At 36.9% G+C, this 22,666-nt stretch overlaps 1 protein-coding gene across 5 annotated transcripts in view; it reads right to left on the minus strand.

The window, feature by feature from the left end:
* Positions 1 to 22,666, minus strand: part of LOC120514223 (volume-regulated anion channel subunit LRRC8D-like) — a 68,640-nt gene that overhangs the window by 16,949 nt on the left and 29,025 nt on the right. The window contains exon 1 of one of the 5 annotated variants that reach the window (XM_039734486.1): positions 17,612 to 17,629. The exons of 2 other annotated variants lie outside the window; for them this stretch is intronic. The gene's annotated coding sequence lies outside the window, so the exon portion shown is untranslated. Of the gene's footprint in view, positions 1 to 1,983; positions 2,002 to 16,812; positions 17,314 to 17,611; positions 17,630 to 22,666 lie in introns of those variants that run through there. 2 more of the 5 variants (XM_039734483.1, XM_039734485.1) reach the window with 2 other exon arrangements.

A 22,666-nucleotide genomic window follows, 5' to 3' on the forward strand; every position in this document is an offset into this window, starting at 1 on the left:
CAATTGACTTTAATTCAGACTATTTAATCTAAAGCACACAGATGTACAAAAATCCAAAGCTAGGCTCTTATAAATGAAATGTGTAATGGCAAAATTTATTTATGTTTCAAAAATGTAAAATGTACTGTAAATAGAAATCTGTGCACTACAATGTTTCATGAAAGTAAGAGACAAGGTAGGCCTGTGTGAACATTCACTATACTTGAAGGCTGCACCTTCTTTTGCTTCACTGACAAGCTGAGCATTCCAAAGGCTTCCTGGAACACTAGTTGGCAAAGAAGAAAAATGGTCAGAAGTTAATTAGTGTATCTAAGGCTTTATATGAGGTATGGTACACTCAGTTCTTCTCATTGAAAACATTAAGAGTTCAATGACCCTCTTACAAAGCTCAGAGTCTAAGTAATGTATGATTTATTGTGTGATTAAGGTATTTTCTGATAAAACTAAAGAAATGTAGCAACAGCAGTCAGAATAAATCATGTTGCCACATTTACCTTCAATAAACTGTATATGTGTTTTTTTGTATTTGCAGCATTTATATAAAATACCAGGTTATGTGGATTGTAAGCTTTGTTTCTTTACCCATCCAATGCATTAGTTTATGTGAAAGGTTGATTGTATTTGCAACCACCACTGAAGGAATATGTGTTCTTGTCAATGTGATTAATTGTCTTGCTGCTCCTGGAAGAAAAATAATGTAGGAGATGCAAAGACTATGCAATCAGCAATCCTGTTCTTTTAAGCATTTGCAATTCAAGAACATTCAACTGTAAATTAAAATGTCAGATTTGTCACAAGAGTTTGTGTTCATTTTTACCAATTTATAATATAGTGCACAATCACACAAGCATAATAAGTTATTTTATATGTTTAAATAATAACAAAACATTTAATGCATATGATTCGTATGTTACTTAAATGCATTAATATTACTTAAAATATTTTCAAAATGCACTTATTATTAACATACATATCATATTTTTAATAAATATGCTAGAAAATAGATTGATGAATGGATGTAAAAACGAAATCTAATAGGAAGTGTTTTGCCACTGACTGATTAGTCAGCAAAGTTTTTTGATATCATTGTAAAATCATGTATTCTCTTTGAATCAATAAATGCTAAAGAAATAAAACACAGAAACTGTACAGAATGATAAAGAAGGGAATGGACGCAGAGGGACAGAAAAAAGGAACTGTGCAGGACAACTGATAAGTCATCAATACATATTTTAAAAAATCAGTATACTGCAACCTGTGGTAGTTACAGTGCTATCTTAGTAAACAGCAGGGACTTTTGTGATGCAAAAATAAAGCAGCAGTTAAAAAACTATAAAGACACACTTTATTATCAAATCAAACAGAGTCTTCCAAATCAACCTAAAAAGACAAAGACAGAAAGGGAGAGCTAAATAACCATTTGCCAAGAGTTCTGAAATAATGTTTTGTAATGGTAAGAAGGCAAGGAAACCTCAACTGTCTAAAAGATTCATATGATGTACACATCATAAACAAGTACTGTATTCTGTAGTGTTGGAAATGCTTAGTAAAAACGCTTAGCAAGTCAGCACAAGAGCAATGAAGATGATCTGGCATTTGACAGAAAACATGTTTAAGTAAGCCAAATTAAGGGATATGTGATTACAGAGTGTTGTTCAGGTTACAACTCCAGTAACAGTATGCAGTAAAAGAGCCTGCCATATGCAGATACAGTACTGTGTTACTGGGGAAAAAAGATTTACTGCATTTGTTAAACATTTTAAAAATATCTCGTTGATAAAGCTCAACCAAACCAGATTCTAGTATCTTTAGTCAATATGTTAATTTAATCAATTTACAGTATATGACAAGAGCCCCATAATTGTATGTACTGTAGTTGTAGGTTACTATAAACTGAAATGTATTTCTAGCTTTGCAGATAAACCAAAAAACATTTAACATGCAGTTTCGACTATTTTATAAAAAATAAAACACTTAACTCACCTGTGAAATACTGTAATGTTTACTTGGAAAGCAAAATAATTTAGAAATAGTTGCACTAACATCAAATTTCTAACTGAACATACTGAATGAACATTCAAAAAACCACAATGACCAATCATGTCTTACATCCTGTTTGTTGACAAAGATAACTGTATCCTGTGTATATTCTGCCACATTATATATGCCTAAGTTTGTACATGGAAGCCCTCTTGTCTTTCTCATCTGTGTTTTAAATAACAAAATGTAGAAGCTAATTTGCTCCTAAAGCAGAGAAGCAAAGTAACTCTAAACTAACGTAAGCACTGTTACTATCTGTATAAGAAAGAAAGCAGGAGCAGCCAGAAAAGCTTGTGGGAGAAGACGTGAGAAGTGAGAAGAACAGTGTTTGGGGTAATCACTTTTGAGAATATATATTATTTTTATACTGGGATCTTTAATTTTCCTTACTAAATATTTCAATTTACATTAGCTTAACAAAAGATGTATTGCATAAGATGCATTCTGAAGTAACACAGAATTTTCATATCCACATAATCTAATTCAGAGTCATGGGGAGGCCATAGTTTTTATGGATGAACTGGGCACAAAGTAGAAACTTAACCTTGAATGGGGATGCCAGTCCACTGCAAGACCCTCTCACACATACATTTACACTTACAAGGGGCCGATTTTTATAACTGTAAATTAACCACACAGCTTTGGTATATAGGAGGGAAAAAAGGAGTATGTATATCAAACTTTTACATGAACACGTTGAAGGAACTTACAAAAATTTCACAATGACCAATCAAATTGTACATCCTCTTTCTTAACAAAAACACTCCAATGCACATTCAGCTAAATGATCTGAGGCCTTGAATTGTTACGGATTCATATAGACATTAAGAAAATATGCAAACTCTAGTTACTGGGCACAGTTTTCAATGCGGCAGCACCACTAACTACTGTTGCACCAAGCTGCTCCTATTCTGAAGTAATTGTATCTAAATACAACATAATGCATGTCTAATATGGACAACTATTCAAGACTGTAGTATGCATAATGTGTGCTGATTCTAGAGTCAAATATTCCAGACGTCTCAACAAATTCCAAAGAGTTACGCAGGGCATAGGACATACCGTATGTATGACATTAAAGAAATGATAGTAGAAAATTAAATGGAATCATAAATAATCTATCATTCACAGTAAAATGCTCGTTTCAGTTTGAGAAGTGGTGGAGATATTACTTTGGAAAAATTCTTGCTTCTTCCAGAAATGTATTATATTTGTACTACGGACTACTGATTGCTGTTAGCTGTGGCCATTGCCAGCAGCAGCCAAGTTAATTTAAGGCAAATTAATATTTCTATGCTGACATCCACTTATATATATGCATATATATATATACAGTATATATATATATATACATCTACAGTATATATATAAATAAAATGCATTTTCTTTTATAGAGCTCACTCCACATGAATATATACAGTACATTGGCATGCTGTAAGATACAACATGAATAATGCACATCAAGCAGTAAGTTAGAATGTAGTATGTATGTACTGTAGTATTTCATTCATACAGAGATAACAGCCATGCTTACATGCTTACATATATGTTGGAAGCTGTTCAGAGCTGGGCCAATCTACCCATAATGAAAGCAACACTCTGTTCAGACACTTGGTGCATAAACAACATAACACTCTCATGATATACCTGTTTTGGCAATATTAACTGCTTATTTAATTAATTTTCTGAGTGATATGAGGAATATTTGTACAGCTAGAAAACTAGGCCCAATTCTGTAGACTTTTAAATGGTTGCTTTCATATTTCTTACCAGAACTGTTGCTCTGTGTATTTGAGATTTGAGTATTGCTTATATCAATAGTTCCAACTGATGATTTGCAAATGAAGTCCTCTGCATGGAGCAGAATAATTCTTTAATAGTTCTTTGCATTTATATAGCGCTTTTCAAACTACTTAAAGCGCTCAGCAATTGTAGGTTAAGGTTCATGGTAAGTAATAAGTCAAGGAGCATGAAATTAAATATTTTCAAATGCAAATAAGCAGTGCTTAAATACCCTAAGAAAATGTTTTGCTAACTGCTGAATCATTTAGTTAATGACAAATGCCAGCATCTACAATGACCACATTTGCAAATTTTAGTATATTCCTTCAGTATTGCACAATGTGTGATATTTATTAAACAACAACCTGCTGGAATGTTTCCCTTTGCTTTTTTTAACTAACCCAAACATCACAATAATAATTAAATAAGGATGTTTTGCTTTACTTTAAAAGATTATCAACATAATATTATTACATTTTTTGTAAATCAAGTCATAGGAAATGCTGATGCAGTTTGAAATGAAATGAAATGTTTTCAGTCAATCAGTTTCCAACCCACTATATCCTAACACAGGGTCACGGGGGTCTGCTGGAGCCAATCCCAGCCAACACAGGGCGCAAGGCAGGAACAAATCCCAGGCAGAGCGCCAGCCCACCACAGGGCACACACACACACACACAGCACACACACTAGGGACAACTTAGGATTGCCAATGCACCTAACCTGCATGTCTTTGGACTGAGGGAGGAAACCAGAGTACGCGGAGGAAACCCATGCAGACACAGGGAGAACATGCAAATTCCATGCAGGGAGGACCCGGGAAGCAAACCCAGGTCTCCTAACTGCGAGGCAGCAGCGCTACTCACTGCACCACTGTGCTGCTCGTTTTCATTTCATCCAGTTCTTAATGTCTGACTTTAACTAAATAATGACTTACTTAAACTAATTCAGAAATAGAAAACAGTGTGTTTCACTTTTTTGTTCAAAATTAACCAAAGCAAAGACGAAGTATGTGGATTTTACAGGTAAAATGCAGAAACTAATCATTGGATGTTATGTGTACAGACAGAAGCAAATCTCAGTTTTTCCAAAGCCTTTTTAACACGAAAGTAAAAGTAATTATCTCTTAATGTGTCTGTCATTGTGCATTATGGGTAAAGCATTAAAACACTGTCTAGGCAACTCTTTGTATTACCAATGTGATGACAATGGATGATGTAATACCTAAAATAATAAGATTTTTAATGACAAATTATGTAAATTCAGAATCTGTATGTCATTTTAAAATTATAGCACCCTAACCAGTAACCCCAATCTGTATTATTCTTTGCTGGTGCAAAGTGAGCTGTGAATTAGAAGCCACTACTCAGCATCTTGTGTATGAGTTGGTGCCCACAGGCCATGCTGCATTTATACCTCTGTAAAAGCACTGACTTAATTAATGCATAGCTGACAAAAGTCAGAAATCTGCAAAAATGACACACTATGTCACTGGACATTCTCCCACAACCCAGCCAATATGACAAAACCAGCAACGAGCACAAAGACCATAAACAATATTATAGCAGCCATGCAAAGACACAATATTGAAGTGCTTGTGAGAATAAATCAAAATATGAAATACCAAGGTGAAAACATAAAAATAATAATAAAAATTATTATAAGCACTGTTAAAGATGGAAAACTTCAAGCAACAAGGGCAGTTGAAAGTCAAAACCAGAAAATCAACCCTACCTTTCATCAAAAAAAGAACATAAAACAAAAACTGTAGTCAGTAACACAGTTGCTAGTTTGTTTACCCTAAATCAATAACCTTAAACACAGTGAACATTAATAAAGAGCCTGAAAACTTGGCTGACAATTGCTATGTGCTACTGGCTTATAAATCATTGCATCAACAACGTCACCCATCATGTGGTCAGAAAGCCATATTCCCAGTAAGTGTCCAACACATTGTGATAACGGAACCACAAAATAGTGATGCCCGTTATGACAATAAAATGGTATTGCAACAAATCCCAACACAAATAATACTAAATATCTGAAGATCTGCACTTACTATTGGATATCAGCCACGCATTTAGCATAGACATGATACAAATTAAAATCAGCTCTCAGTGATACAGGCATTCAGCTACCTTTTGTTTTTAATTCAAATTGATCAAAACATTTTACAAACACATGAAATGTTAAAACATTGTGGATCTTTAATTTTTACATAAGTAAAGCTTATTTTTTTAAGATATCCTAACTTCTGTGGATCTCCAAATTAGGGATAGTTCAATGGGGCAGAGTCAAAAAGGCTACTAGTATTTTACTTTGCATTTATCAGTGGCAGGAGATGCACACGAATAAGTGGCAGCATTGAAAACATTGTATTCTTTTCTTTTTATTTGAAAGCCTGTTACCATTTTTTTTGTAATTTTACCCACTGATCCATACACCCATTTTCTGATGCACTTATTCCAACTGAGGGTCAATGGGAGCCAGAGCCTCTCCTTGCAACATTAGGTGCAAGACAGAAACCAACCATATCATACTACACACTTACATATGAGCACACCATTTTATCTTTATATACAAGACTGGCACGGTGAAGAAGTTCCAGGAGGCCTGTCTTCAGTCCAAGCCTATTTAATGTGAAGAACATGCACACTCTATCTACCAGTATATATGTGTATTATTTCAGTCAAAAAGTCCATATCTTGGTCTGGCAAAGCACTTTCAAAAGAGCCACTGCACAAATATAGCTTGAATTTCAGTGTGAAATTTCAAGAATTATCTCTAAAAAAAAAGGTCATAATAATGGGGAATAAAATCACACTGTTCTTTCAACACAAAAAAAGGAAAATGGTTTTCTTTATTGCTGATTGTATCCTATTGAGTTCAAAAATAAACATACATGGTTCATGCATGCTATGAGAGTGTGATGAAATGATCAATGAGCTGGAACCAATTAGCATGCAGTTTATTTGAATAAAGGAACTTAAAAAGACAGTGACCAGAAGACCAGAAAAATGACCATACTTCTTGCATTCATCTACTGAATGTAATGGATATGGTTTTAGATGTCCATCCTTCCATTCATTTCCAAACCTGCCCATCCAGTTCAGGGTTGCAGGATGCCGATGCCCTAGGCATAAGGCAAGAACTAGCCTCAGACATAGCACCGCTCCTTTGCACTCGCACACACCAACACTGCTGAAAATAAATCAAGAGACACCATGTTCAGATGCAGTCTTCCTAATGCATTACACGTTCTGTGCACAGTTCTGTTCACCCAGCTATCTCTGTTCCTGCAGCTAGTCTAATGACACTGAAAATACGAGCTGCTTTGCATGTTCTTTCCAAAATCAAATTTAAGAAAGTGTTTCTATAATTTTGGCCCATAATGCCACTTTAAGGCACAATGTAGACAACCCAAACAACACACTATCACAATATGTAATATGTATGTTTGTCATGCTTGATGGGTCTTTAAGCCAATAAGTGAACATCAGTACGGCAACTTAAATGTGAAGAATGTATTGGTAAAGAAACAACTGCAGCCTACAATTAATTGTGCAATACTGCAGTCCTGTTCTGTCACTAATTCTGCAAGAGCCTACAGGCATTAGCCATAATAAAGACTATGTATTACTTATATGAATGATTTCAGTTTTATTTAAAATTCTTTGTATGTTGTGGTGACTCCATACACCAGATTATTTCTAAACACAAGATGAACTACCACAGCTATGCAGCAAACATACAGCTTTACTTATCTATTGTAACAAATATCCCTAAGGCTCTATGACCTCTGATCGAGTATCTTACTAGCATTAAAGAATGGATGAGCTATTAATTTCTTAACTGGCAGCAATACAAAAGTGAGACTACTAAAAATAAACTTATCACCTGGATTTACAAATTAAGACAGAAGTAAAGAGTATTATTATGGACTCTGAACTAAACATCATATAGCATATTGAACCATACTGCAAAAACTGAATTCTGTCATTTGGAAAACAGGGCAACAGTTATATCTATTATAACATTTCAAGATGCTGAAAAATTAGCATACAAAGTTTGTTTTTAAATAATCACATTACTTTAATGTACTCCTATCAGGACTATCTAAGAAAGACATTCTTTTTCAATTGGCTGCTGCTACTAGTTCAGAATGCAGGAACAAAAATCTTAACTCTGGTCACTTGTGTCCTTTATGATAGATTTTAAAATACTCTTAATTGTATATAAGGCTCTGTATAGTCATCTTCTTTATTACATTTTGAAGTGTATGTCCCACATTCCTAATGCTGGGTCCTTGAATACTATTCTGCTTATTATTATGACAGCCATGGGTAGAAAAATGGTGTGGTAGCTTTTTGTTATTATGCATGAAAATTCTGGCATGCCTTACTGACAGAGGTATACCAGGCTGATACTTTGGAACATTTCAAAAAAGCCTCTAAAAACTTACTTTTTTATATATGGTCTTTTCAAAATTCTTTTATTGAGAAGATTGTAGCAGATTATAATTAATAGTATAGTATTACATACTTAAAATATCTGTAAAATAAAGTAAGCAGTACTTTTCTCAGTTTTTTTTTCAGGTTTTTTGAGGTGGCATCCGGCAGCACCGCCATCTGCTCAAATTATTCCATAGTTGTCTGTGATCTTTGGAAGGACATAGACAGTTATAACTATGATTAAATAATTTTGGACCTTGCTTGTTAAAAAAATTAATGTATTGCAGAATGATCAAATGAGAGGAAGGGGTGCGGGCGCTTGATGGTCTTTTGAGTTTGAAAATCCTAGATTTTTATCTTTTATTTCCTCCATCCTGTTGGCTGGAGTTCTTGGTTTTCTTCCCTCTCTGCCAGTACTAAATGATGAAAAAGGATAATAAAGAGAATGACACCAAAGACCCGGAAATGAAGCAGAAAATATCAGTCTTTTTAAGCATGCCAAAAGATAAAAACTAGAAAGTGAAGTCAAGAACTGAAAGTACCTAAACAGAACCTTAACTAGAAATCAAAGTCAAAAACAGCTAGTGTAGCGTGGGATGCCTCCACTCTGGGAGAACCTGGGGAGCAAGCGTGGCCAGAGTGTTACCTCCCCCAGGATGCTAGATGGAAACCCTCTCAGTTGCAGCGGTGCCTCAGACTCCTGCAGGGCTTTATAGGAGTTGTATTGTGGTGCAGCCCTGATGGGATCTGCAGGCGCTGCCAGGGGGGTGCTGCCGCAGGAGTTGCTGAGCTGTTTTGGGAAGTTCTTCCACAGCCGGAAGTGCTGCCGGAAACGAGTAATCAAGCACCTAGAGCACTTCCGGGTGCGTTACAAAAGGAGCTAGCAGCCACTATTCGGGGAGCCAGAGTTGGGAGGAGGAAGATGAAGCTTGACCAGAGGAGTGGAGGACAAGGAAAAGAGTGGAAAAGGAGTATTGTTTGTGTGCTATGCTTTGGACTGTGTTGTGCCTGTGGGAAATGGGGAAGGCGTCCCATGACAAAAAGAGAAAATAAAATCTGTGCGCCTTGAACTTGTGCCCCACACTTGTCTGTGTTTGGTTAAGCTGGTGGTGCCTGCCTAGTGAGCCACACTAGCTAGAAATTCACAACCCTGGCAACCTAAGAATCTAACATATTGCACGAATTGTTTTAATTTATCCACAATCTTGGACAACCTTGAAGTGCACAACACTGACATTTATACTGTGGAAATGATGACTTCACGTGTTACACACTTCCTATTGTCACATGGTGCCAACCACAAACAGAAGTTCACAAAATTGTTTTGCAGTAAATAAAAGAAATGAAAATAAAGAGCCCAAAAACAAAACAAAAGCAAAACGCAAGACTAAGTTTCACATTGCTCAAGACCTACACAGAAAAATGAAGGAAAATGAATCAAGCCTAGAAAAAAATTAACAAAGTTACTGCTATCGAAGCACTAGCCATATAATCATACCATTTGTAATTCACTGGACTCTTGACTTGAAAATTACCTATTGTTAACAGCAATTTGAGTAATACTTAATTCTCCAATTCTCATTATGCATTTTTTTTACTTGGTTATTCTTTTACTTTTCATAAAACACTTTGAACTACATTTTGTATGAAAATATGCTATATAGGTAAACATTTCTGTTGTTGTACCTTGAAAACAAGAAATTAATAGGAATTCTGAAATAACAATTTCAACTTAAAGTTTCATTTTTCAAAAGCAGTGTTAAAGTGAAGAAAAATGAAATAAATTTGGACAATTAAAGCGTCAGTTGTTTGTAAATTTTTCAATAAATGTTACTTTCAGTAATTGTTACTTGTTAAACAGTAAACATCAACTATTGTTACAAAAACATATCTAAGCAGTAACAGTATTTGTATTTTCACTTTCTTAGCCAAACCTGTGTATGCATGTTAAGATAACCATGCTGAAGTCCCCCAACCTACAAACCCCAATTGTAATTACACACATTGAAAATTCCCTGTCAGAAATAAAACTCAGGCCCTGGCCAAATGAAGTTCCCACGCCACACCAGTCAAAAAATCTCGTAAAGTCTGTTTCTGGCCACCTCACCAACAAAGAGCTTTGATCACACACCCAACACAAGATTATGTGTTTTTATTTTATGGAGGTGACTTTGTAACATGTATAGTTTTCATCATTCATATAGTGCCTGACTGTAACAGAGAGAAACCTCCTAGGATTTCTGAGCTAAAATGGAGGTGTCTGTTAGGTGTTTGTGCTGCATTTACAAAAATGTTATCTTCCTTTCTGGAAAAATGACATGGATTAATTTCACAAATTATGTGTTTTCTTCTTTCTCTTACATCTTTGTAAAAGGATAATAAAGGGATTCAAATACAGTGCTACTTTTTCAACAACAAAGTATTTGCTTACTCAGCTACCCTTGTTCATCTTTAGTGTATATCACTCTGTTTACTGTGGAGATATAAGCATTTCACTTTTAGTCCATCACAGTACCTGGAATGTTAAAAATAAAGCTTTACAAAATAGAAACATACATTTTAAAGAAAGCAGTAAGTAGTTACTTTTGTATTTACATTTAACACTTGACCACAACTTGTAATCCATCCATCCATCCATCCATTTTCCAACCCGCTGAATCCAAACACAGGGTCACGGGGGTCTGCTGGAGCCAATCCCAGCCAACACGGGGCACAAGGCAGGAACCAATCCTGGGCAGAGTGCCCACCCTTGTAATGTTTAACATAAATGTAACCTCTTTTATTCAACAGGAATACTTACCATGCTTGTGTAGTACAAGTTTAGTTTTACTAACAACATGGTGACATTTCTTGCAAAGTAAACACACAGAATATTTTGTCTTCAGGAAGTGATCAGAAGTGGATGATTTACATTAGTCATATTATGAGACTTCTAGTTGTGGGATATATCAGATTAGCCGACAGCAGTTGCTAATTGCGTCACCGGTCCACGTCAATTTAAACAACTGAGAATCACTGTCCATATTATATTTACCGACAACCTAGCACAGTCATGCTTTCCCATTTTTTTGACAGTCAACAGAATGCTGCCTCATGGTGCTGCACTGGCGCTGAGCAAAAGGTTAATAGCTGTGGTAAATTCAGCAGCAATCTTAGCCCCTTTTTTCCATTTTGTCACGGTACATAAAACATGGGTCATCAGGCAGATGAGCCTCTCTTTTGTTTGTGAGCAGGCTTAACAGGTTACGCAAACTCTGCCGCAGTCTCAAACCTATTTCTATTTTTCAGCACTTAAAACACAAACCATTTGAAAGATGACCCTCTTTTTTGTTTGCTATGTTCTAAACATGCATGTTCCTTGTCACTACATTCTATATATTGTACTACCAGGTGCACATTCATTGGTTGTCAGCTCTCATGCACACAGATCAGGTCCTGCCAACTGAAGGCAGACCTGGCTGATATCATCAGGACGAGTTGAAGAGACTAGTCTCATTCGTTGGGCATGTCACATTACCCGAGTGGCTTCACTGCAGCATGCTGCCAACTGCCTCAAAGTCTCTTAATATTATGTAAATAAAGGTTACAACTGAAAATCGCTGGAAAAGTCATCCAAAGTGACACAGGATTAAGGCAAAATCAGTTGATTTTAATTTACAGTCAAGCCAAAATAATGTGAATAAACTGCATTGGCAGTATGGGAATATTGCTATCTTATAAACTGAAAGGAAAGTACGAAAATATTCACTACCAAGTGACAACAAAGAAGATGTATGATTTTGTTAGGCCAACCTTATAGTCAAAAAATAACTGATCAGTTTTGACCATAAAAAATCCAGATTGGTGTATGTCTACAGTTTTGTTTTCCTACTTATGCGGCATTGCAAGAAAAGGTCTAGCATATATACCAATACAAATCCTTTATTTATAAATAGCTACTGTAGATGCTTAAAATAAACTTTTTAAAATACAGAACATACTATACAGAATAAATTTGTTCCTCCTCTAGGGTTTTCTAGACACTTTTCTGAACTTATTTTAGTAGTTTCCAAAATGAGAAATGCACAATTGCAATATCAATAATATAACAGGAGCTGAATTAAAAACTACTAACATAAGAAGAACTATACAAAAAATTTATATGAACTGTTCTATATAATAAAAGTTTTAGCAATTTTCGATCAAAAAGAGTAGAAATATAAGAAAAAAATACAAGCAAGTAAAATGACAGATGTAAATGTTGCCTACATATGGTATAACATGTTCAAATGTTAAAAACTATCAATCCACCTTTCAAATCAGCTTTTCTCCACTGAGAGGTTTGAGTAACCAGAGTCTGTCTATGTAGTTGTTAAGTACAATGGAGGCCCTAATTTACTGTACCTCTTATTGTCAAAACGATACTCAAGTGAAGAGTGCTAAGCAGGGATCCATAGTCATCTGTTTATAACATTGTGAAATTAAAACAAAGATGGTTTAATATGATATTATCTAAACATGATGTCTAGATCTATTATTAAAAAAAAAATCAGTTTTATAAATAAACAGTGAAGATCAAAATTTCTTGTAAGCAGGAATGTACTTTTTAAGCACTAAACAAAGTGTTAATAAATGAACTGAAAAAATGCTGCTGTGTATTTTTCATTAGTGCTGTACCTACCTTGAAAATTACCCTAAAATGTTAATGCCTGGTCAGCAATGGATTCTGCTGGTTCTACATTTTCAACAAGACTTCTAAGGCTGCAAATTCAATGGTATCCAATTATATATATATATATATATATATATATATATATATATATATATATATATATATATATATATATATATATATATATATATATATATATATAAAGGGTGGTGTCCATCTGTCATACAGTTTCACTCAAACCACTGAGACTAGAACCATGATCTCAGTCTTAATTGTAAGCTTATAATGTGATATGTGCTAATGAAGCAAAAAAAACAGGTTCTGCAAAGATAACGGACTTTGCGTCTTTCCTACAGTAAGCTGCATAGGCAAACTGATCTAGAAGGCATCACAGCAAAAAATATAAGAAGAGCAGTAACATCTGCTGAGCATGAGGCAAATTGCAAAAGCCAATGACGTGACCGAATGAAGAAAAATAACAGCTCTGGCATCTGCTGCATATCAAGCACATACTGTACAGGGTGGCAACCAGCTGGCACTTGTTAACTGCTGGGGCCTTAACCTTGATCTTGGGAGGACTGGAAGTCTGAATGTTTCCTATTATTAAATATATGATGAGGCCTCCTAGATGTAATTGTAATTCCTTTCTTGTTCATTGAAAAATAACAAAAGAGCTTTATTAAAACAATTAAACTTTAAAAGTCCTTGTATTGTATGAGTCATTGTAGTGAATGCAGCATAACATGCACAGTAGTGTAAAGAACAAGTTATTCTGGTGGATGCTGAGTTCAAAATGTACATTACTTCCACCATTTCATTTTTAAACTTGCTTCATTCTGTTCGTGGTTACAAGGGCCGGAGCCTGTCCGAGCAGTATCAGGTCACATTTCCTGCATACTAAAAAACAGACATATTTTGCTGCAATGCACCAGTTCATCAGGTATGAAGTAATCTTGGATGTGGTTCTTGTCAAACACAGTGCCTACTTGCAGACGCAAACAGACAATTATTCTCACTCAGTTTAGAATAGCCAATTAATGCAATGAATTTACAGTGTGTGAAAAGAAAACAACCTGGAGAAAAAAACAGGATGACTTGGAAAAATGTGCATATGCAGTACAAACAGATAGCGGCCAGGCCAGGATTTGAACCCAGGACTCTGAAGTTGTGAGGCACTATCCCCTGGCATCTCCATGCCACAATGCAATTACCTATTGTACCACATTTAAACTGCTTCTGGAAATGAAACACAGCCAAATTACAACGTAGGACTGTAACAGTAGACCTTAAGCCACCTTCAACTCTTGATTTAATGACAAAGCTTGGCAAATAAGAATTAACAAGACATATTGAACTGAAAAGCCTATTGATATCAAAAATGTTCTTAACACAATGTGGTGGGCCAAATTTGACAACTCAATCGAATATTTACACAAACAATAACAACTGCGGCTTCTTCATGCTATTATGAATATGGACACTTCTGGTTCATGTTTGGGACCAGCCCGAAACATCACCAATACATTAATATAATCATGATTTAGCAGATACTAGCCACTGTATATAACATGTCTGAGTTAGGAATAAAAAATTAACTCAAAATATATATTAAAAAAAGTTTTGGTTTTTTTTAATTAGTTATTACTGAGGACTAAACCCCCTTAAAAATTTACTTGTCTTTCTCACATAAAACTTTAATGAAAACAGTTCATCCAAACAAGCTTTTAAGAAGATAAAACACAGCTCTTTTCAGTGAATGACACTGCTATAAGATGATCAAAAAACACAAAAATCAGATTTCATAAAATACATCTTATCAACTGTATATAGTCTGCTGGGAAATAAATAAGCCACAAATATGATCATTAACATAAAGTCCATAAATGCCAAATATAAACTCTACTGTACTGATCTTAAAAGGAATTTTAAAATTTTATGAAAAACATATACAGTACAGAATGTGATCTTAGGCTGAAGCAGCAGGACAGAGCTTCCAGCTTACCTAGACTGGATAAAGTGGTTTAAAAAATTGATGGATGGATTAACTGTACCATTTTATTTGAAGTCTGAGTTTAGCTGATGTTAACAAAGTAAAATGAAGAATCAACGGTGCAAGCTGAGTATATAAACAATATTGAGGAACTTATTAAACAATGATTTGCAGTTTAATTTTGCTGAGCCATGATTAACTCAAAAGTTTCTTTGCCAGGCTAACTCTATCATATGTTCAACTTTTCCTTTAATGATGTTATGGTAACTGAATTTCTCCCCCTTTACAGAGTATGAGCGATGGCTACTTTATGTCTTGTGAAGCAAAGGAAATCAGGCCACAATAAATAATACACTGGATGGATGTTACTCAACAGAGATGTGGGCACATTGTTTCAAACTGAAATACTGTTAAACAACAAAAGTTTCATATCTGTAACATTTTTGCTTAATGATTTTTATATGGATGAGTTCTTCCTACATGTGTAGTTTATTGAATCTCACCATTTGATGTTTTGAATTATTAATTTTTGAAAACACAATTGTAAAAACATCCATGAAAACTAAAATTAACATTTATTACAATATTTTAAATTACAAAAATATTTGTCTCGTTGTTGCAGAGTGGTCTACACAATTGCAAAAAAAAAAAAAGATTTTTGTTAATGCGTTAAAAACAATGTCATATTGTGTGTCAGAGTACATTTATAATGTGGATTGTATGTACTGCTGCAACTCTGTGAACATTAAGTTGCTTCCTGGTGTTGGATACTTAGATGATACAAGAGTTGAACAGAGTCAAAAGTGGCAACAGGGACTTAATATTTTAACAATATACTGTATTAATGAAAGAAGACATACAGTACAAGTGTTTTTACTGAAAGCCAAAAACGCTGCAATATAGAGTTCTGCCCTTCTGATGGGAAGGGGGTCTTGGTGAAGTAAGGCTTTTGTACAACATTGCAATCGTATCCCTGTTTATTTTGATGTCATAACCTGGGCGATTATGCCATGCATGGATTACAACGGATTACATTTTAAAAAAAAAACAACAAAACACGTGAATATATTCTAATGCATGGCAGGAGTGCTATTACTATTTCTTTGTACCGTTTTCACTTTCGAATTACACTCGTCTTACTGCGCATACAGAGAAAAAACAAAATGTACCGTAAAAGCAGGTGCACAACACTCGAAAATACTTATAAATGATGGACACGACTGACAACAACTGAAAATGGGAACATACAGTCAATACCACAGTGACGTGTTGACATATACAATGACACCCAAACACAAACGGCTGAAATCACCCGCCTGTTCTTACATATTAAAGGTTCACTCTGGACACACGGACATGAAAATACGTTCCCAATCGCACTTGTGCTCACAAGCAAATGTGAACCGAAATATGCACATTTTGCTATCGAAACGCAATTAGGAATAACTCAGGAATACAGCCGAATACTGGTAACACCAACACAAAGTGGCGATATGCTCCTCACAAAGTTATCCATATGCTTAAAAGCCATAATATGCGATCGCCGCAGTTAAACTGCGCAAACGATATCACTAAAGTATGCATTTTGTAGCAGCGAGCCTGACTAACGAACCTGTGCCTCTCGAATGAATCGAAGCGCGCTCGCACTTTGTGTTCTGAGAACGCGTAGGTGACGCACACTGGTCACACCAAACAAACTGCGCTTTTCTTCTTGTTACACTTAACACGCTCATCTGCTTCATACCTTTGGAAGGCAGGAAGCTGCACAAACAACCGAGAGGCACCTCGTTCTCGGAGGTACTCGCCACTCAGCACTCTTCATGCCTGCTGCTGAACACGATGCGTGTATAAATTCGTGCACTACATAATAAGAACAGAAAAAATATATATATACTTACTTGATGTGGAAATGAACTATGACGCGAGTTTCACCAAAACTGGCCACGGATTTTGCCTCCCCTCCATAAACCAATTCTTTTTCATGCAAGACTAGCAGCGTGTCCAGCTGAGCGAAGTACAGCATTAGTTTACTGGCTGATGCAAATGGCAAGTGGCGAACATGCCCAACAACCCCGGACCCGTAAGCAATTAAATCCGCGTCGTGCCCTGAAAAAAAATGCGTAGAACAGCACAATTGATGGGCGATTGGGTGGGGGAAGAGTACAGCAGCCAGTCAGCTCAGAGCCAAAGAAGATCTTCTTTCGTCGTCCTTATTGCATAAGAAACGCCATTGTGATGCCGGTTTCAACTTGTACAGTACGTACGTCTGAATTGATCACAGCGTGAAGCTTCATCGCTTCCGTCGCGCTGAGCTCGATGAAATGCGCCCAGCACCGCGTGTGCCTCTCTGTATTCTACCGTACCTTACTAACGAACTGCCCAAGAAGGTGCGTCGATGCTTTATAAGGTGCACGCACCTAACTGACATTTCGTGTTCGCCCGAGTACTGGCGAAAAGAATTCGGCTTTATAACAGCCAGACTGCGGACTGACACAGTCATGTCTGCATGGCTTCCTACAGGAATGTCACCCTGGACAGCGAATGGCCGCTGGACATGATAGATAGATAGATAGATAGATAGATAGATAGATAGATAGATAGATAGATAGATAGATAGATAGATAGATAGAGAACGAGGAATTATTTCACTGCATCATTTCAAAAGTCATTGACGCGATTAATCATTCCGGTTAGTACCTTTTGGTCTTCGATCACCGAAACGCCGTTTGTGTGATATTCAGGGTGAAGCTGTCTTTAGAACGATCTCCATGCGGACACGTCCGTTACTTTGTGCTGCGCACACCTGCAAAGCGGGCCAAGGTGCACGCTTTGTCTGGATAGTACGCCTTACCTGCCCAGATTCCCCCAACTTGGATATTAAATCAGATAAACATTATACAGGTGGTTACAGATTAATGATCACACTATATGTGTAATGTGTTTATGTAAAAAAAAAAAACGGGATTGTCGGGCACATACTGCAGCTTATCCTGCGCCTCCAGAAGAGTTGTATAGGAGGCATTAAGGAGCATAAAATATTCAAGTTAACGCTACCAGGATAACATTATAAATGCTTCTGTATTCATAATTAATTACGTTTGATTGAATTGCAGGGCACACCATGTCAAAAACAATTTTACAGCCAATGAAATGTACGCCAGCGGGAAAAGACGGCTGCCAGAGGGCAGGAGGAATGTGCATATACAATGACTAGGCCATTATTTGACTCTGGTCTCTTGGATCTTCTATGACAGCAGCACTAACTACCATGCCACTTTAGCATACAAAACTATAAGCAATTAACACAAGACTTGGACGACTGCGTGACATGCAAAAATAAATAAGTAAATAAAACACGGACTACAGTGACTCTTCATGACTATCAGACCATTGACACAGGAGGAATTCTGCAGAATAACTTTAGGCTGCTAGGTTCAACCTTTTTCTGTTTGCATATATTCTTGTACAGCTAATTTTGTAAAACATGCTCAAACCTCATCAGAATCACATCTTCATTCAGTTAAAAATTAATTTTGTTTTATACCTATTTGAAGTAACTATGTTATGCATCTTTATACTTGTTCCTCATGCAAACTTAACATTGTGGGCAAGTGCATATTATCTAACCAGCATCTGGTGGAAAGCAGGAACCAGACTTGGTTGAGACAATTGTCACTCATGGGGATCACTCATGCACATAACTGTAGTTACTCAGTTACAAATAAACCTAGTATGCACATCTGTAAAATGTGTGAGGAAAACTTAGGTGCCCTTAGAAAAGCCAACATAGATAAGGAGCAATTGCACGTATTCTGCAATGGTAACAACCAGACAAGGATTCAAACTCAGGACACTGGAACTATGAAGCAACAGCTAATTACTGTGCCACTGGAAAGATAATTATATATATATATATATAAGGTGTGCCTTCTTGGTATGAGATTGAGTGGAAATGCAGGGAAGACTTTGAATGTAGCACCTAATCTAACAAGATTTCCATTTGTTTTAGAGTGGAAGAGAACTTCCCCAAGGACCTGTGATGTCACTTGAGTCCTGAACCACGACAAGTCCCACTTCTTCCACCTCCATTGCCACAAATACCACCTAACCTAATAATTCTTTGTCAGTGTTGACCAGAGTGTAATAGAGACGGAATTCTAAGGAAAGAGCAACCATTCCATGTCCCCAGTGATGAAATGCCATTGCATCTTTGCTTTGTTTGTGCACATAATAATCCAGACATTAAACAGGGAACACCAGCTGGTGCCCCATATCATTTTTCCCTTGCAGCATTTATATATATATTATATAAATGCTATATATATTATATATTTATATATAGTGGAAACCAGGGGCACTCCAGTTGTCTCAACCTCGACACTGACAGCCAAAGACCAAAGTGCAATACAACACAAGCCTTTATTATTCAATTTGGAAACACTTTTTGCTCTTTTCCCACCTGCAGTGGTCAGTACACAGCCCAGTAAGACATAGTCACATACAAACAGTACTTCATCTTCCTTCTGCCTCCTTCCCCCTTCATTTCTCCTGGCAAGCTTCATCCCTCTTCCTCCTGAATCTGGCTTCCTGAATGGAGTGAGGCGGTTGCTCATTAATCAGACCTGGAATCACTCCTTGGTGTGGTGAAAGCCCAATGTAGAGCTCTGCAGCACCCCCTGGCAGCCCCAACGGAACCCAACAGGGCTGTGCCAAACTCCAACTCCCAGCAGGCCCTGTGGGAATCCATGGTGCCATAGCCACCCAAGAGGGCTTCCCTCCAGCATCCTGGGGAAGGTAGTGCCGTGCAGATACTTTCTCCTCCAGTTCTTCCATCCAGCTGACATCCCAGCCTGGTAATGGCTGTGGCTGCCGATCTCTCTCTCTCTGTCTCTCCCTCTCCCCCCTCTCTCTCTCTGTATATATATATATATATATATATATATATATATATATATATATATAGAGAGAGAGAGAGAGAGAATATATATATATAGAATATATATATATATATATATATATATATATAGAGAGAGAGAGAGAGATAGAGATATCACACATATATATATATTGTTGAACCGACCCGGACACAGACAGGCGGACATGTTGTTTTTCACCATCACACGTTTATTATGTATTTACAATTATTTAAATTGGTCACACAGACCCAAATAATGATCACTCAGACTCAGTCACGTGCACAATCCCCAAATTACTCAGTCCTGGCCACAAATGCTTCTCTTCGGGCCGCCTCCACACCTCCTCTGTGCTTCGTCCTACCTCCTCTGTGCTTCGTCCTACCTCCTCCCGACTCCAGCGCTGAATGAATGGAGATGGCCCCTTTATGCAGTCCCCGGATGAGCCCCAGGTGTTCCCGGCATTCCTCCCTTGGCCACGCCCCAGCGTGGCGGAAGTGCCGGCTGTCCTCCCGGCAGCTCTCCGGTGCCGTCCCTAAATCTTCCCCAGCACTTCCTGGTGTGGCGGAAGTGCTGGGGTAACAGGTCCCAAGGCATTGGGGCGCCTCCTGGCGGTGACCACGGGCCCCTACAGGGTGGAGCTTCCATGCCCTGTACCCGTGGCCCCCAAAGCAACCAGGAAGGCAGCCCCACGTGGTCCCAGATGGGCGCGCCCACTTCCGTCTTCAAGGCATCCCAGCCGGGTCATCGCCCTGGCATCCACGACATATATATATATATATATATATATATATATATATATATATATATATATATATATAGTATATATACAAAGTTCCATGCAAAAGTTTGAACACCCCCGACCAAATTTTAATGCAAAATAGTAAATATAACTTATGAAAGAAAAGAAACTAAAACAGTGTCATTTTTATGAAAATGTTATGGTACAGTAACAATTTATTTATTTTACACAAAGGTGTAAATAAAGTAAAGGAGTGAAGGTGGTTTTGGCAAAGGTTTGTGCACCCTTTCTGTTGTAGAGTCTCAGAACGTGTTACAATGTTAGTCTGGTCTGGCTTAACACATTAGGTATTAATCTGGTGAAGAATTGTCATTAAGTATGGTCTGTTCTAGAGCCAAATAAATGCTTTTGCCTTTTCAAACACTGTGTAACACACAACAAATAAGCAACTGACTGAGGATCTCAAAATTAAAGTAAGTCATGCCTACAGGGGAAGGCTATAAACAGATATCAAAGTGCTTCCATCTAGCAATATCCAAAGTCCAATATGTCATTACATAGTGGCAGATAAAAGGAATGATGTAGGACAAGACAAGATCTGGAAAACCAAGAAAACTGATGGAACAGCTTGCATACTATGTAGGAAGGCAAAGCAATATCCCCATATGGTTTTCCAGAGAAGGGAGTGGTGGTGCACTGCTCTACTATGCAGCAGTACTTACACGGACATAGCCTTCATGGAAGGGTCATCAGAAGGAAACATTACCTGGAATCTCATCATAAAAAACAAAGTCTCAAGTATGTAAAACTAGAATAAGGCATTTAGGAACCAAGTGCTGTGGAGAGATGAAGTCAAAATCAAACACTTTCCCCACAACCACTAAAGGTTTGTTTGGAGAAAAAAAAGGAACAGAATCTGAAGAAAAGAGCACCTGGGCAGCTGGTAAATATGGGGATGGGTCTGTTATGCTTTGGTGTTATGTCGCAGGTAGTGGGCCTGGAAAAACTGTAAAGGGGCAGGGAAGAATGGATTCCACCAAATCTCAACAAATCCCTAAAAGAGAATGTTACAACAGTTAGTCAAGAAACAACCTGAAAAAAGGATGATTTCTACAATAAGACAAGGATACAAAACATACTTTTAAATCTACTACGAAGGGGTTAAAAAAAACACAAGGTGTAAGTTTTGGAAGTTCCCAGACTTGAACATCACTTAAAATTTGTGGGTAAATCTTAAACCTGTGTGGATGCAAGACAGCCTAAGAATATCTTACAGCCAGAAGAAATCTGCAAGGTGGAATTGGTGAAAATTTCTAAAACAAGATTTCAGATTCATAGTTGGCTACACGAATGTTTTCAAGCAGGGATATTTTTATTCTTCTTTATATCTGGAGTACTGGAAAATCAGGGTACTAGTTTCTGGTCATACAGACAGTTAGAGGAAACATGAACTATCAGAAGGAAATAAGGAGAGCATGCAAACTCCACACAAACCACAACAAGGCCTTAGCTAGAAAATATGTTATATACATATCTGTTTGTGACCATAGACCAATACCTTTTCCAGGTTTGGTTACAACATATTCATTTCTGCTTTCAGCCCACAAATTCTGATCGGCATTAAACCTGCTGGAAAATAGATGGATGCTGTACTTTATATATAATAAAGAAGAAATGCAATGCTCCTTTTCATGCTTTTTTCAGAGCCACCAGTATAGGAAAAAGAAGGCACAAAAGTTGGATAAGTAAATACCCTTATACTGTAGGCATATTAGGTTATTACTGTAATATGTACAGGGTATAGTAAAATTCATACTTACATACCAATGAACATGTAACACCTCACCACTTTACAGTACCATGATTTGTGAATATAATTATCTTATCTTGAAACATTTGTCTTCCCTATCTGAAAAATCTCAGAAAACATTTGTATTAACTTACCAGCAACAAATTATATAGCAAATGTGGTACCACATTCTAATATTTATTTATGGTATGGTATCTGAAATATACTACTTTTCCTGTTTATGTATTTATAGTTTAGCAGCACTTACTGTGTTCATCTTGGTAATTGCAGGCTCCTGTGTTCTGCAG

Source organism: Polypterus senegalus, chromosome 14, assembly GCF_016835505.1.
Source record: "Polypterus senegalus isolate Bchr_013 chromosome 14, ASM1683550v1, whole genome shotgun sequence".
NCBI lineage: Eukaryota > Metazoa > Chordata > Cladistia > Polypteriformes > Polypteridae > Polypterus > Polypterus senegalus.